Here is a 15,107-nt window from a genome sequence, read left to right as displayed (position 1 = left end):
TGTGGGTATGGTTGAAAGACAGCTGCCGCCTTCGTGCCACCCTGCGGCTGGCACTGCGGCGTAGCTGTCTTACTGTGGGTATGGTTGAAAGACAGCTGCCGCCTTCGTGCCACCCTGCGGCTGGCACTGCGGCGTAGCTGTCTTACTGTGGGTATGGTTGAAAGACAGCTGCCGCCTTCGTGCCACCCTGCGGCTGGCACTGCGGCGTAGCTGTCTTACTGTGGGTATGGTTGAAAGACAGCTGCCGCCTTCGTGCCACCCTGCGGCTGGCACTGCGGCGTAGCTGTCTTACTGTGGGTATGGTTGAAAGACAGCTGCCGCCTTCGTGCCACCCTGCGGCTGGCACTGCGGCGTAGCTGTCTTACTGTGGGTATGGTTGAAAGACAGCTGCCGCCTTCGTGCCACCCTGCGGCTGGCACTGCGGCGTAGCTGTCTTACTGTGGGTATGGTTGAAAGACAGCTGCCGCCTTCGTGCCACCCTGCGGCTGGCACTGCGGCGTAGCTGTCTTACTGTGGGTATGGTTGAAAGACAGCTGCCGCCTTCGTGCCACCCTGCGGCTGGCACTGCGGCGTAGCTGTCTTACTGTGGGTATGGTTGAAAGACAGCTGCCGCCTTCGTGCCACCCTGCGGCTGGCACTGCGGCGTAGCTGTCTTACTGTGGGTATGGTTGAAAGACAGCTGCCGCCTTCGTGCCACCCTGCGGCTGGCACTGCGGCGTAGCTGTCTTACTGTGGGTATGGTTGAAAGACAGCTGCCGCCTTCGTGCCACCCTGCGGCTGGCACTGCGGCGTAGCTGTCTTACTGTGGGTATGGTTGAAAGACAGCTGCCGCCTTCGTGCCACCCTGCGGCTGGCACTGCGGCGTAGCTGTCTTGATTGATTGTAGGGTTTAACGCGCCGACGCAACGCAGGCGATGAGGCGCGCCGTAGTGGAGGGCTCCGGATTAATTTTGACCACCTGGGGATCTTTAACGTGCGCCGAAATCTCGTACACACGGGCGTTTTTGCTTTTCGCCTCCATCAGAAAAGCGGCCGCCGCAGCCGGGAATCGAACCCGCGACCTCGTGCTCAGCAGCGCAACGCCTTAGCCACTGAGCCACCGCGGCGGGTGCGTAGCTGTCTTACTGTGGGCTTGTTGAAAGACAGCTGTCGCCTTCGTGCCATCCTGCGGCTGGCACTGCGGCGTAGCTGTCTTACTGTGGGCTTGTTGAAAGACAGCTGTCGCCTTCGTGCCATCCGTATTTGCCGTATTTATCCGTATGATTTGCCGTAGCTGTCTTACTGTGGGCTTGTTGAAAGACAGCTGTCACCTTCGTGCCATCCTGCGGCTGGCACTGCGGCGTAGCTGTCTTCCGAAGCATAATCGGTTCGCGCTTCATGAGCTGCGCTTTTTTTCTCGACTATTGTTTCTATTTGCTTTCGTGTTTGTGTTCCTATTCTTGCCACTGTTAAGCCAGGTTTCCCGTTGTAAATTTGATGTACATAATAAAAACAACTACACAGAGGTACCTGGTGATTTGTTTCTGAATTGTTTTGCAAGTCCCGTAATTGCTTCGCAAAATTGATGCATTTTGTTTATTGTGCCTCGCGGTCCAATTTTTGTTTTATAGATGCATTGTACAGGAAATTATTTAACGAGTGCGCATTAAATAAATGAGTAACGTTAAATAAATTCCTCTTAAAGGGCATGTATAAAGCAGAAATCGGGCAGCGAGGCATCCCATAAAATAGGCATTGGTCATAAAAACTGGCCACAAAGCCAAAAATGTGCATGAGAATTCACGGGGTGCACCCATAGGCATTATCATGGCAACATACTTTGCCAAGATTTGTTCAATATTGGCCTTCCAGAGCTTGGCCATTTGTTGGCTTGTCAACTTTCCCAAGCGCCAGCCAATAATGGCGGCCGAAGTATTGCCAAGCTCGGACACATTGGCCAGGGCCGTACCCATAAATTTTTTTCGGGGGGTGTTATGAATTTTGGGAAGGGGGTAATTTGGCTGAAAGCAACAGTAAGAATTGTTTACGTGCTGCCTGGAAAAGATTTCGGGAAGGGTTCGAACCCCCAAACCCCCCCTCTGGGTACGGCCCTGCATTGGCCACTGATGATTTGCCGTGCTTGGGCTTGGCAATTTCTGCTGCTTGGGAACGTCTTGTACACATTGAGGTTCGTACGTCTTCTAGTCATCTTAGTAAAGATTACTTATCAACATCTCACGGAGCTCAAGACGTCGGAGATCTTGCACAATTGTCCTGTAGATATCTCTCTTAAGACATCTTTGAGACATAAAAAATAGACGTCTTATAGCTAACTCGCATAGTGCAAGATGTCTAAGACCTTGCAAGACCATGGTGGACATCTATAAGACGTTTTGTGTTCAGTGGGCTTTTAGGCCTCCAAAATTGTGCTGGGCAAGGTAGTGTAATTAAGTTACTGAGTAGTTACTACAACATATTTTACTCATTTCTTGCCTAAATATTTAGCGCGTGGGCAAATTCTATTTTGCAATAGGCAGTTTTAGCATATCGATACCGTGTTTGCGTTACCGTTTACCGTGTTGGTGCACAACGCGAGAGTTACCGCGAACGGTAACTTACCGGCACAGGCTTCACCGTCACCAGCGGCTTCCGGTAACACGGTAAACGGTTAAGAAAACGTGTCGGAAGGACCCTTTAAACCTAGTAGAGTTAGAGTCAATAGGCAGTTTTAGCATACCGTTACCGCGTTTACGTTACCGTTTATCGTGTTTGCGGGAGTCCACTGCGCAGCGCGAGAGTTACCGCGGACGGTAACTTACCAGCACAGGCTACACCGTCGCCAGCGGCTTCCGGTAACACAGTAAACGGTAACGCAAACACGGTAACGATATGCTAAAACTGCCTATTGACTCTAACTCTACTAGGTTTAAAGGGTCCTTCCGACACGTTTTCTTTTTAAGCTCTACAGGTGATGGCTATATTGTCAAAGCAACTACAGTTATTGTGAGCGCTTCACCCGAAAAGTGAAATATTCCAGCTACTTTAAACAAAAGCAAATAGATATCAGCAAAAAAAATTATGCGTGATTTGCTTTGACACTAATTCATCAGATGTCGCTACTTGCGCCGCGGCGGCCGAAATACGCAAACCGCAAACGGTGTGCTAAATAAAAGAGAGTTTTAGCATAGCGTTACCGTGTTTACGTTACCGTTTACCGTGTTTGCGGGAGTCGACTGCGCAGCGCGAGAGTTACCGCGAACGGTAACTTGCCGGCACAGGCTTCACCGTCGCCAGAGGCTTCCGGTAACACGGTAAACGGTAACGCACACACGGTAACGATATGCTAAAACTGCCTAATACATGCCGTTTTCAGCGGCAAACGGAAACTCCCGCTCACGGTAACACGGTAAACGGTGACGCAAACACAGTAACGATATGCTAAAACGCTATTACAGACGGATAACTACCTAAATGTGTGGTTTTGCTTTTCCACGCACTGCGTGCCCGCTTATGTATTACCCGTAAAAAGTACACGCAAGAGAAAACGGCTTGGGGTACGTGTTCTTAACGCCTGGATGAAAAATATGTGCGAACCGTTTCCTCCGAGGAAAAATTTCAGCTTTAGACTTCAATGGCCATTCTTCTACAGACATTTGCATATAAAGTGACCGTTAGCGACGTACACATTAAAATGGATCGTACCACCATGGCTTGGCCCTTTCTCGCTTTCATAAAATAAGTTTTTTCTGTAGTTAGTTAAGATTTGGTAATAATAATTTTCCTGCAAATAAAACAGTATACCTATACTACCCCTAATAAATTAATAGTTGCATTTGTTAAAACCCCAACTTCATTCTTGAGAAGAGCTGCGGGCGCTACAGACTGGCACTGCGACCGCGGAAAGGTTCTATTTTGTTAATTCTCGCTCTTTCTTTTTTTGTGTGCGTTGCATATAAGTACGGACTGGCACCATCGGACTGGCACAACCGTACGGACTGGCACCATCACCGCTGCCGCGGCGTACGCATGCGAGTAACACGTTCCAGACCGCGCTCGACCAACGCAGAAGCAGACGGAAGGTGTGCTGTACCGGGTCGGACGTAACGCAGCAACCTACGTGTTGTTTTTTAATTGGCGCCGCGTATCGTAAAACGGACCATTGCAAAAAGGTTGCAGGTTCATAGGGCGTCTTCATACTTTGGCTCCGCCAGCCGTAACGTTTTTTTACGGGGAAATACGTTTGACGTAACTTCAATTTAATTTTCAGGTTACGGCGGGCGCAAGTTTCTGACTTTCGGTTACGTCGAACGTAACTCAAAACATTAGGTTAAAATACAGTCGGACGCAACTTTAATTTTAAAAATCGCACGCCTCGGTTCGAGTCACCTGAGTCGAAACTGGGTGCGTTATTCCGGGAAGGGGCTAAATGGGAAAATACGAAACGGGAAGGGCGTTTTGAACCGGGTTGAAGCGGCAGGGAACAAACGAGAAGGTTCAAATGGGAACGGGTTCAAATGGGAACAGGGGAAATGGGAAAGGCAAAGAGCTCTGATTCTCATCGTTTTTTCGCGTTCGTTGTCATCTGCATGCAATTTTCTGCAGCCAGAGCACCGGACTGGAGCTCGCCGGAACATCAAGAGCGCTCCAATAAAAGGGCTCGTTTTGGGGACGCAGGATGCGCTGACGCTTCGTCAGCTGTTACATCTCGCTCTATCCCGCTTCCGTGTGCTGCCACACCAGAAACCCTGCCTGACGACGCCCCCGCTGGCACGCTACCAGATGGATATTCGGGACAGCCTGGAGCGGTGATCCTTGAAGACAAGCATGATGGAGGTGTTTATGTTGACAGCAGATCGGCGTCAACCTTGTTGACTACAGAAAAAGTTAAGTGGAAGAGGAAGGAAAGCGACCTCATGAGTCAAATTGTGCAACTAAACCGCTGCAACAGCTGAGAGAGGATTCCTTCAGTGCGGACCTTTCATACATACGGCAAAAGGCCGCTGAAAACGTGTCTTCCGCATTATTCTTGCTTGAACAAGTAAGGAATTTTAAGAAAGTAAGGCCGACATGGTCCGAGGAAACAACTTGTCGCTGTGTTGTTCTCAGCCCCATATATCTACAAAGGCATATGAACGTATACGAGGTGAAGCACTTCTGAGGCTGCACTGCAGAAGTGCTCAGTCCGGGCTTATCTGCATCCAAAGTGGCGATATGGGCTTCACAAAACTGGTTGCAGCTCGCCTTAAGACTGAGGCAGAAATCCCAAGCAAGCCACAATCAATGGGTGTAGCCCGAAAGAACCCATTCCCGTTTGACCCCTTCCCGTTTGAACCCATTCCCGAAACGTCCTTCCCGCTTGACCCGTCCCGTGTGCGCCAGTTCCCGAAACGACCTTCCCGTTCAGCTGGTTGGCTGCCTAATAGTCTTACTATGATGTCTTCTCGCTGAACGTCTGAAAGGCCCTTAGAGGTAGTATTCCCGCGACAATTTTAAGTTTCTCTAGTAAAGAAAATTTAGGCTAGAGACGACCCTGCGCTGCTTAAGTTTTTGAAGGTTTGCCCTACTATGCAAACTGAGTACGCCAGAGTGACGGGAATAAACAGAATCAATAAAACGCAAAGCTAAGTTTATATTTTTCACCGCTTCTCATGACTGCGATTTTTTATAGCCAGATGTGGCATATGTATCCAGATACATAGGGTTACTTTATTTTTATACATCTTTTTATCTTTTATAGTTTTCATCTGTTTCTTTTCGACATTGATGTACACTTGCGCTATTATAACGATTACATGTGTTAGTCCGCCAAATACGATTTCATTCAAAGTGAGGGTGTTTTTGCGATTTTTTATTTGTGCTTCCGCGGCGCTTTTCTGGGCTTTTTTATTTTATCATTTTTTGGTTTGTTAGTTTAAAAGACTTGTTTGTTAATTTAAAAGATTTGTTAATTTATTTGTTAATTGTTACTTTGTTTGTTAGGCTTTGTTAATTTAAAAGATTTGTTAATTGGTATGACGAATTGTAACCAAATGTCGTCGTCTCTAGATTCAAAAAGTGAAGCCCACGTTTGAAAAGCAGTCAATTGAGGACTCTGGATGTACTGAGCATGCTATCGCAGCGGCTGTGAACAAACGGAACTAAATGAAAAACAATATGAAAATGTTTTTATAACGTTTCATAAACTGGGTACGTTATTCCGGGAAGGGGCTAAACGGGAAAATGTGAAACGGGAAGGTTCTTTCGCCCCGGGTTGAAATGGGAAGGAACAAACGGGAAGGTTAAAATGGGAACGGGTTCAAACGGGAACGGGCCAAGTGGGAAAGGGCGAAACGGGAAGGTCGTTTTGCGCCGGGTTGAAACGGGACGGAACAAGCGGGAAGGGTGAAATGGGAATGGGTTCAAACGGGAACCTCCCCGCTCCATAGGTGTAATCTGTCACTTGTACGATACACGACATACGATGTACGATGCAGTGCTGTGGGTTCGAATCCCAGCTGGGTTGATGGATTTTTCAATTAAATAATTCATTTTTTTTATTTATTACAACCTACCCGCCGTTGTCGCTTGAGCTGCGCTTCACGTAGATAGCGCGCTGCGCTCGCGCTCTGCTTCCAGAAAGACTCGTTTCCGCTCCGTCCAATGCGCCGTTCCCACTTAGGGTCGGTAGAAGCGATAGTATAGCTACGTCATCTACAAACTCAGCCAATCTTTCTCCCCTTACTTCTAACTCCTCTCCAGCCTGTATTTCTTTTCTAGCGTATGGCATGCGGTTGCGCCGGCGGAGTTTTCTGCGTACACGGCAGCGCCGGATGTTCCTTTCGCGTGTCCATAAAAAGCTTCGCTTTAACATGTCGTGTATGACCAGCATTTTTTTCTTGCCTTTATTGTAGCAAATCGAGGGTTCAACACGTCAAGTATTCATCTTATTCCCCGTGCGTTTGTTTTTTACATCGAAACTGTATATCGCTAGGATACAGCAGGTCGTCCCCGTGGACGGAGACGAACGATTTTCAGCGGCGGATATATATACTGGGTGTTTCCGGGAAGACAAAGTAATTTTTAAAAATAGGCTTTCGGAGCTAAAATAGTTTTAATTGCGCCAAGTGAACAGGAACCGTGGCGGGAGCTATAAAACGGTTTCAAGTGCCATGGCATACTTAACTAGAAGTTATTAATTAACTTTCTATTTATTCTAGTTAGGTGCTTGGTTGTAATAGGGAAATTGTAAAGGATCATTAGTCCATCCGATATCGATAATTAGATTTTTGAAATTGTAATTGCGTGCAGAGCCACAGCGCTCAGAACCTCAGCTCTCCAGATGCACACAGCGGGCTCCGTGCGGGAGCTGAGCGCCGCAAAGCCACGCCCACGCGCTCATGGCACTCAGAGCTGTACACGTCACGCGCACGCCGCGCTTTTTCTTCGGCACGAACAGAGGCAAGGGGAGTAGTTTTCATTGAACTTTCTCGCCCGCCCAAATGGGAGTTGGCATCATGCTTGCCGAGTGTGGCCGAGAACTGCCGCCATTTGCGTGCGGCGGTCACGATTCATCCGCAGATAATATATAAGGAAATACAAGTAAAAGAAACTGAGAACATTGTAATCCGGAAATCCGGCTATTAGATGCTTTTCGCCTGTTCAGATGCCCCTTGCCTCTGTTCGTGCCGAAGACAAAGCGCGGCGTGAGAAAAAAATGTGAGTGACGAACGAGCTGATAAGCGTCGCGTCCGCATCATGCGCCGTGATGATGACGTACTTACCTCATACGGAATGTTTCTGAACAAGTGTATGAGCATATTGATCTGATATGTACTACTACATAATTATTTTTGGTCATTTTTTTCTAAAAAAACCATACAACAAAATAATCCATGCATAATCGAATTAATCGATGCCAATTAATCGAGTTGAAATATTAACTGACACCCAACCCTATTAATTACTCTTGAACCATGTAAATTGGTTCAAAAGTCTTCAAGAGCTGTAAATTTTTTGTGCTTTATGTTATGCCGGACGTAACTCAAAACATTGGCCTAAAGTTCCGTTGGACGTAACTTTAGTTTTCAATTTGGGGTTCCGTCAGACGTAACTCTAGAAACCAGCCTAAAGTTCCGTCGGACGTAACTCTAGAAACGGGCTTAAAGTTCCGTCGGACGTAACTCTAGTTTTCGATTTTGGGTTCCGTCGGACGTAACTCTAGACACTGCGAAGAAAAAAAGCCTCGCGTCACACGTGCGAGGACGGTGTTCGAAAGTGACGACGAGAGCGACTCTGGACGATTCAGAAGCTCTCTCGGACCAAGGAAGCAGCAGTGAAGAGAGGGACGTTGAAAGAGGCAGTGATTCTGAACGCGATGTGTGTACCGCAAGGCGCCCTCTCCAACCCACCACCTTCCACATCATGGACATCGCTGTTAACAACAGCTACGTCTTCTCAGCCAAGATTACAGGAAGACGAGCCAGCTACACAGACTGGAAAGTCCACCTGGCGGAGCAGATGATCGAAGCGCGACGAGGCTGTGTTGCCGGGCTACCGGCGTCGAGGCAAATTGCCTGTTGCTGACTCACCAAAGCGACTAGAGGTCTGTGAGTGGGCTCGCTTCCCTCGGCAAATACTCCCGAATGCCATCAAGCTAAACCAATCCAGGCAATGCCACGTCTGAAAAGCCCAGCGCAAAACGAACGAGAGCAGGTGGGAGTGTGAGAAATGTGGGGGGACGCTTCACATGGCCCTCTGCTTTAAGATCTTCCACACACGCATGGTTTTCTGACTGCAGTGCTTTTCAAACTATTTCTTGAACAAATAAAATAAAAAAGTGTTAATGTGCGATTTAAATAGCCGGAGTTGTGGAGGTTTCTTTACGACGGCGTAGAGGGCCGCCCGCAGCGCCGAAAGTTGCGCGGTACAGCACGCGGGGACGGGCGTTCGAGCGGCGGGAGCGAATAGGTTAATAAGGCTCTGGAGGTCAATGCATACATCCCGAAGGCAGAACCCCGTTTCGGAAGCACCAAACCAAAGCTAAGGAACGTTTTTTTTACTAAGCTAAATAGCAATTCGGGATATATCTGGCATTACTCTTTAACGCCTTTGTAATTTAGGGGATTCTGAAGGCTTTTCCAGGGATCTCATCTGCCGAAACGTGCTGGTAAGTGGTGCGTATCGGATAAAACCATCTCTTACCTGTTTGATGGGGATGGCGAGGATAAAGGAGTACTGGCACGGCATTTCAAAGCTGGGATAACTATGTAAAAGGCTTCCTTTTTATATTGGGATATCTCCCAGCAAGTTTCAACTTTAGCCGTTACGTCTAGAATATATCACACCAATTTTATATTTTTGCGCACGAGAAAGCTCAGAATGAATACCCTTTTGCAATGGCATCAGCATGACGTCATCTGTTACTCCTGGGCCCCGAGCTGTCGATGTGAGAGCTCTCGTGACGGGCCAACGCGGCGGCTGCGGTTGGCGCGCGATGCCCCGCCGTGTGTACACGTCACGGTTTTGGGAATGACGTCATGCTGCTTGGAGCGTGGAGGTGGTGGAGACCATGGCCAGTCTGGGCGCGCGCGCTCGCGCTTGTTGCGTATTGGCGATGTACGCCTAACATCCCAGTTACACAGTGAGGAAGATAGGTTCTTTCAGTACACGCGCGTGCACCATGCTCAAGACGGCGTAGTCAGTGAGCTCAGGGGCCATAGAAAGAGGTTGAAGGTGAAAAATATTTTAATTCCAAAAACGGAGGAAAAACTAGGAGTAAACTAAGCCTGCTATGATTTGACGTCTCCCTGTGAGACCAAGGAGTGCTGGAGTCTTTTACGGGAGAACACTGCAGGCTGGGATGCTGGTGTACTCTGGTACGAAAAAAGGAAGACCTGACTGCTCCACAATGTCCCCACGCACTGTACTCTTCCGAAAGCTGAAAAAAAGGAACAGCAGGATTCATAACGAAATTGACCGATACGACTCTTTCTTTAGGCTGAGCTCATGCACTTCTCTAGTGAGTTAGTTCACAGTTACCATAGTTAAATTGTAAACGTTACAGAATCCCCGTCTGCTGTCAGCACACGAGCGCCTACGGAGGGAGCATGGTTATAGAAAACGGCTGTAACTTTTGTTCAATCGAAACTATCCCGATACAAGTTAATGACAATTCGCCACTGAGGCGGCTCTAACATTACCCGAAGTTTCATCTACATAGTTATTCCTGAGGTCACTGCGAAGTTGCAAATATTGTGCGATTCCCGTTTACTTTCAATATAAGAGCGTCTACGGGATGAAAATGTACAGCCCCATGTTTTTCCCCAAGAATAAAGCTGGAGACCTTCCAAGTTTCATTCAACTAATTAACTAGAAAGTATCCTTAATCGCAAATCATAAACGTGTTCTGTTTCGTCCATTCCTTGGACTGCGCCCAGTTTCGCGGGTCATCCTTCTCCACAGACTGGAAGGACACCGATTTTTTCCTTGAGTTGAGAGAGAGAGAGAGAGAGAGAGAGAGATATAGAGAGAGAGAGAGAGAGAGAGAGAAAAGAGTAAACGTTATTATCATGAAAAGCAGTGGGGAGTCATATGTCCGACCTAACCTCTGCGCAAAGCCAAGCGCGAACTACGGCAGTCGCGCAGATTGAAAGTGGTGGCGTTTCGCCGAAGATCAACTTGTCCGACCACGCGGGCAAACAAAGCCATGCATTAAGCATTAGGAGAGCCTTTGAGCAGTGATGGTAGCAAGGCGCGACTTCTTTCCCGTGCGGAAACGTAACAAAATCCTGTGCTTTCCGCTTCAACCGTCCACCAGAACCATCCCGGCACGTTCTTCGATCGTGCGGTGGCAGCAAGTGTTCCGTGTAACATCAAGCAAAGAAAAAATAAATTCTTGCATTAATTACATTAACAGACACGTTGCAGTAAGGTGCGCCAAGCACTCATTCTCTAAAATTGGCGTTTTTTTCCGTTTTTTGATTAGCAGCCGGTCTTCAAAACATCTAAACGCCGTCGGAGACTGAAAAGATGGGCTACGCGCATTGCGCGCCGAAATGGGCAGCAGTCGAGCGAGCGATGCGCGGTGCGGCGTCATTAAATCCTTTCAGTCATCCTCCAGCAACAGGCCGCCTGTTTTTCCTGCTGATACGTGATTAGATGGTTGGCGTGGCACATCGTTTTTTTGTTGTTGTTGTGCGGGAATTTTACGTCGAACACTTGAAAAGGTATGACGAGGGGTGCTGGCCATTCCCTAGTTGCGTACGTTTGGTGGCGCCAGGGTAGCACGTGTGCCGATAAGATGCGCAACGTCACCGCTCTCGGCGCTACTTCTTGTTGGGTCCGGGCCGCGTAGCGACGCTGTAATTCTTTCTTGCTGCGGGCGGAGGCGTTGGTTGCTGAGAAGGGTGTGCGATTCTTAGCAGTGTATAGCGTTGTATCTGTGCGTGTGTTGTGCGGCTTGTGCCTTTGGGTAAGCCGGACTGTGACTTCGGAACACCGGACTGTGTTGCCGGCCGTGGTTCGGGAAACCTGACTGCTACCTCGGGGCGCTTGGAACCATTGAGAGCAACACGGGCGTCGCGTCCTCTGCGACTCGTCAAAATGGTGAGTTCCGTGGCAAAGCCGCGGGGCGGGTGTGTGCGGGCTAAGGAGCCGGGCTTAGGTCTAACATTGGTCTGTTTTGACATCGTCCTCTCGAACGGAGCGGCATTCGCTTGTGAGCCCACCGCTTCTTAGTTCGCCACTCGTGGGACATTGTCGTCGTGAAAGCCTCGCGGTGGGCGGTTAGGCTTCAGCTGTCGGGACAGCGGCGCAGTGGTCGCGTCAACTCTGCGCTGCTGCCCCTAGGCCCTTTAGCTTCCGGGACGGCAACGTAATGGCCCATGTGGGACCTATGCGTTGTGGCCTCGATAGGGATAGCTCGCAAGCCCTCGCGAGGTTTTTGCGACGCTCAATGTCTCTTTCCGAACGCCGTGAGGACTGGGCAAGCGTCATGCAAAATTCTAGAGGTTTTCTTTTTTACATTAAACTCTACGGCACTGTCATGGCGTGTGCGCTACGCTCACGGCGTTCGGAATTCTCGCCAAACTCATCTAGCGCCCCTGAAGCACGGATCTCTGCTCAGCGGTTCGTCGCTTTCGACGCTGTCCGGAGCGGCGGCAAAGGCGAGTGCTTGCTTTCGTTGTCCTCGGTTCGTTTCAGCCGGCCTGCCTGCAGCCTACCGCGCGTTCCCCTCCCTTTGCGTACTGTCTCATTTCTGTTCACCTTCACGCAAACACTCACTATGGGCATTTAGTCAGGCAGGTACACGTCTCCAATCTGTCCTGTCTTTAGCTGGCCGCTCTTTGTAATAGGTTTTCTAGCCAAATAAAGCTGTTCCGGTTTTCCCTCTGCTACTGTGCAACTGAATTGCCTTCCAGCTTCCTTTTGTTCCGGCCTGGCGTGATCCCTGGAACCCATGCTCGGTGAGTTGGCTGCCTTGCTGCTTCGGGAGTTGTTTCTTACATCGTTCTATTTTTTCTTTCGCAGGTATACCTGGCCGTGCGGCGAATTGGGCATCTTTTTCCTGGACTTGGTTCCCTGTTGCCGTGGTCCCGTTTGCCGTGCCCCGCACCAAAGCCTGTGCTTCCAGTGGCTGCCTGCAGTGTTGAAACCTTTGTACCTGGACTCGTGTCACCTATAGTTGCAGAAATTAAACTGTTCAAACCATAACACTCAGTGTCGCTGGCTTGAATCCTGTGCTCGCCGACTTTGTCGGCTTGAGTGCAGTGACCGCCTCCCAAATTTTGGTATAGCGGGAGATACGACAGACCGGAATGTCGGCCTCTTATCAGTGTTCAGCAGCGAAATAGGCGGGAGTACGTGCACGCGCATACGAGTGCTGTAAGAGTCGTCTGCTACGCTGTTTCCTTGAGAGTGGTATACCCCCTATCACTGCATCAGAATGACTTTGTGCTCCACGCTGCGTAGCTACCTTTCGCGGTAGCGAAACTGCCTTGCAAGATAAAAACAGGTGGGTTGCTCAGAGAACAGCGGAGCGGACGGCGCTCCCAGAAAAGAGTTCTATGCGCATGCGCGTACCCTCTCCTATTTTGCCGGTGAACACCGTGGTAAGGCACTGAAATCACGGTCCGTCGTCGCTCCCGCTGTCTTAAAAATTTCCAACTGTAAGGCCTGCCCATGTCATCGTGGTTGCCGGAAGTGTACGTATACTGTCACTAGGAAACTTATTTCAAGAACCATCAAAACGTAGTACTCCAACACTCGTCGCCGAATTCCTAAACAAGCAATCGGCACAGAACGCCGTGCGGGTGCAGGTGCCCCGAAAGTAAAACGGCCGAGCGTGCGAGCGGCGGCGAGCTTGGAAAAAGTGCCCGTCAGCACGCACTGCCCAATGCGCAGCAGAGCGAGGGGGTGTCAGCTCACCCGGCTGGCACGTTCTCTGCGGCTCCCCTTATCACCGACTGGAAAGAAGCGGCGATTTGCTGCCATCACGGCTGCTCAGAAGCTGTTCCAACGCTTTATACCCTGCTGTTTTCCCGTAGTGGTCGGAAACGCTCATCGTCGGCGGATAGCCACCAATTTCCATCTTCGTGACTGCCGTGGTTCGGGCTTGGCTTTGCGCAGTGGTTACATTTCGCGTATGCTGTCAACTAATTGCTCCGCTGAAGGGAATGCAAGAAAAAGAAGAAAGAAAACAGAGTCCATCCACTCTGTAACGAAGAATGACCCGTAAATCTGGGCGCAACTTGAGTGTCGCCGTTCAAGAAGTGAACGAAGCGGAACACATTTGCAATTTGCGTTTGAGGGTGTACTACCTAATCAATTACCCGAATGAAACTTGAGATTACTGCTGTTTTATTCTAGAGGATAAATGCGGGTCTACACGGTTCCCTCCCGTAGAAGTCCATGTATTGAGAGCAGACGGAAATTTCACAATATTAACTTCAATTTGAACACCGTAATAACAAAAAGTAGATGGAACTCGGTGTAATGGTAAAGGTGTCTTAGCGGATAATTTTCATTGTAACTTGTTTCATAATCGTTTTCATAATACAAGAATTGCAGCCGTTTCTGTAAAAATCACTTCCTACGTAAACGACGTGAAATGACAGCAGGTGGGAATTCCGTAACGTTTACAACTTACCTGTTTACAACTTTACAACTTACAACTTACAACGTTTACAATTCACCTGCTTAATCATAGTCATTTTAGCGGCCAATTTCAGCGTGATTTTGGTTTTTACTTTTTCTTCTTTTTAAGGTGCTGCCTTCGGAGGAGAAAGGTGCGTGGGAACATTTATTCTTTTTCCCGTACCAAAAAGTCAGCCGGCGTCCCATCCTTCCTGCAGTGTCCTCCTGTACGAGACTCCAGGAATCCTTCCTCCCGCCACAGCAAGACGTCACACCGAAACAGACTTTGGAATTAGAGAATTTCGGAATTAAAGCACTTTCCTGAACTACCCTCGCCTCTTCCATTGCGCCTGAGCTGGCTTGCCACGCCGGCTTGAGAACGGTGCGCATGCATGTACACAAATAACCTGTCTTCCGCACTATGAAATCGGGATGTTAGGTGAACATCGCCTCTACGCAACGTTTTTTTGAAACTGTCTGCAAATTTCTGATGGAGGCGAAAAGCAAAAAAGCCCGTGTGTACGAGATTTCGGCGCACGTCAAAGATCCCCAGGTGGTCAAAATTAATCCGGAGCCCTCCACTACGGCGCACCTCATCGCCTGCGTTGCGTCGGTGCGTTAAACGCTACAATCAATCGAAACTGACTGCAAACTTTCCCTCGCTTTGTGAAGCGTTTCTCACCGTTGACAAACGTTGTAGTGTGCATCAAGAGTACCGTGCGGCAGCCCTTCGCGGCTCCTCCACATTTCTTTTATGCCTCAGGACGCACGGGCTTCACACCCAGTGCACCTTCGCAGCACAACACTGACTTCACCAGTGTTAATGTCGCCGGAAGGGACGAAGTCGCTTGTGGTGACGTCACTTCCGAAGTACCGTATTTGCACGATTTTAACGCGCGCCTTCTTTTGTTAAAAGTAGCCTTAAAATTTGCGTGTGTGTTAATACAATCGGGCTGAAGGCGAAGTCGGCTGTCAATGTTGCCCACTTTAGTTTAAATGCGAACACGAGCTGAATA

Source organism: Haemaphysalis longicornis, unplaced genomic scaffold (genome assembly GCF_048455015.1).
Source record: "Haemaphysalis longicornis isolate Haplotype H1 unplaced genomic scaffold, Haemaphysalis longicornis Haplotype H1 scaffold_12, whole genome shotgun sequence".
NCBI lineage: Eukaryota > Metazoa > Arthropoda > Arachnida > Ixodida > Ixodidae > Haemaphysalis > Haemaphysalis longicornis.
Note: the sequence above shows the minus strand (reverse complement) of the source record.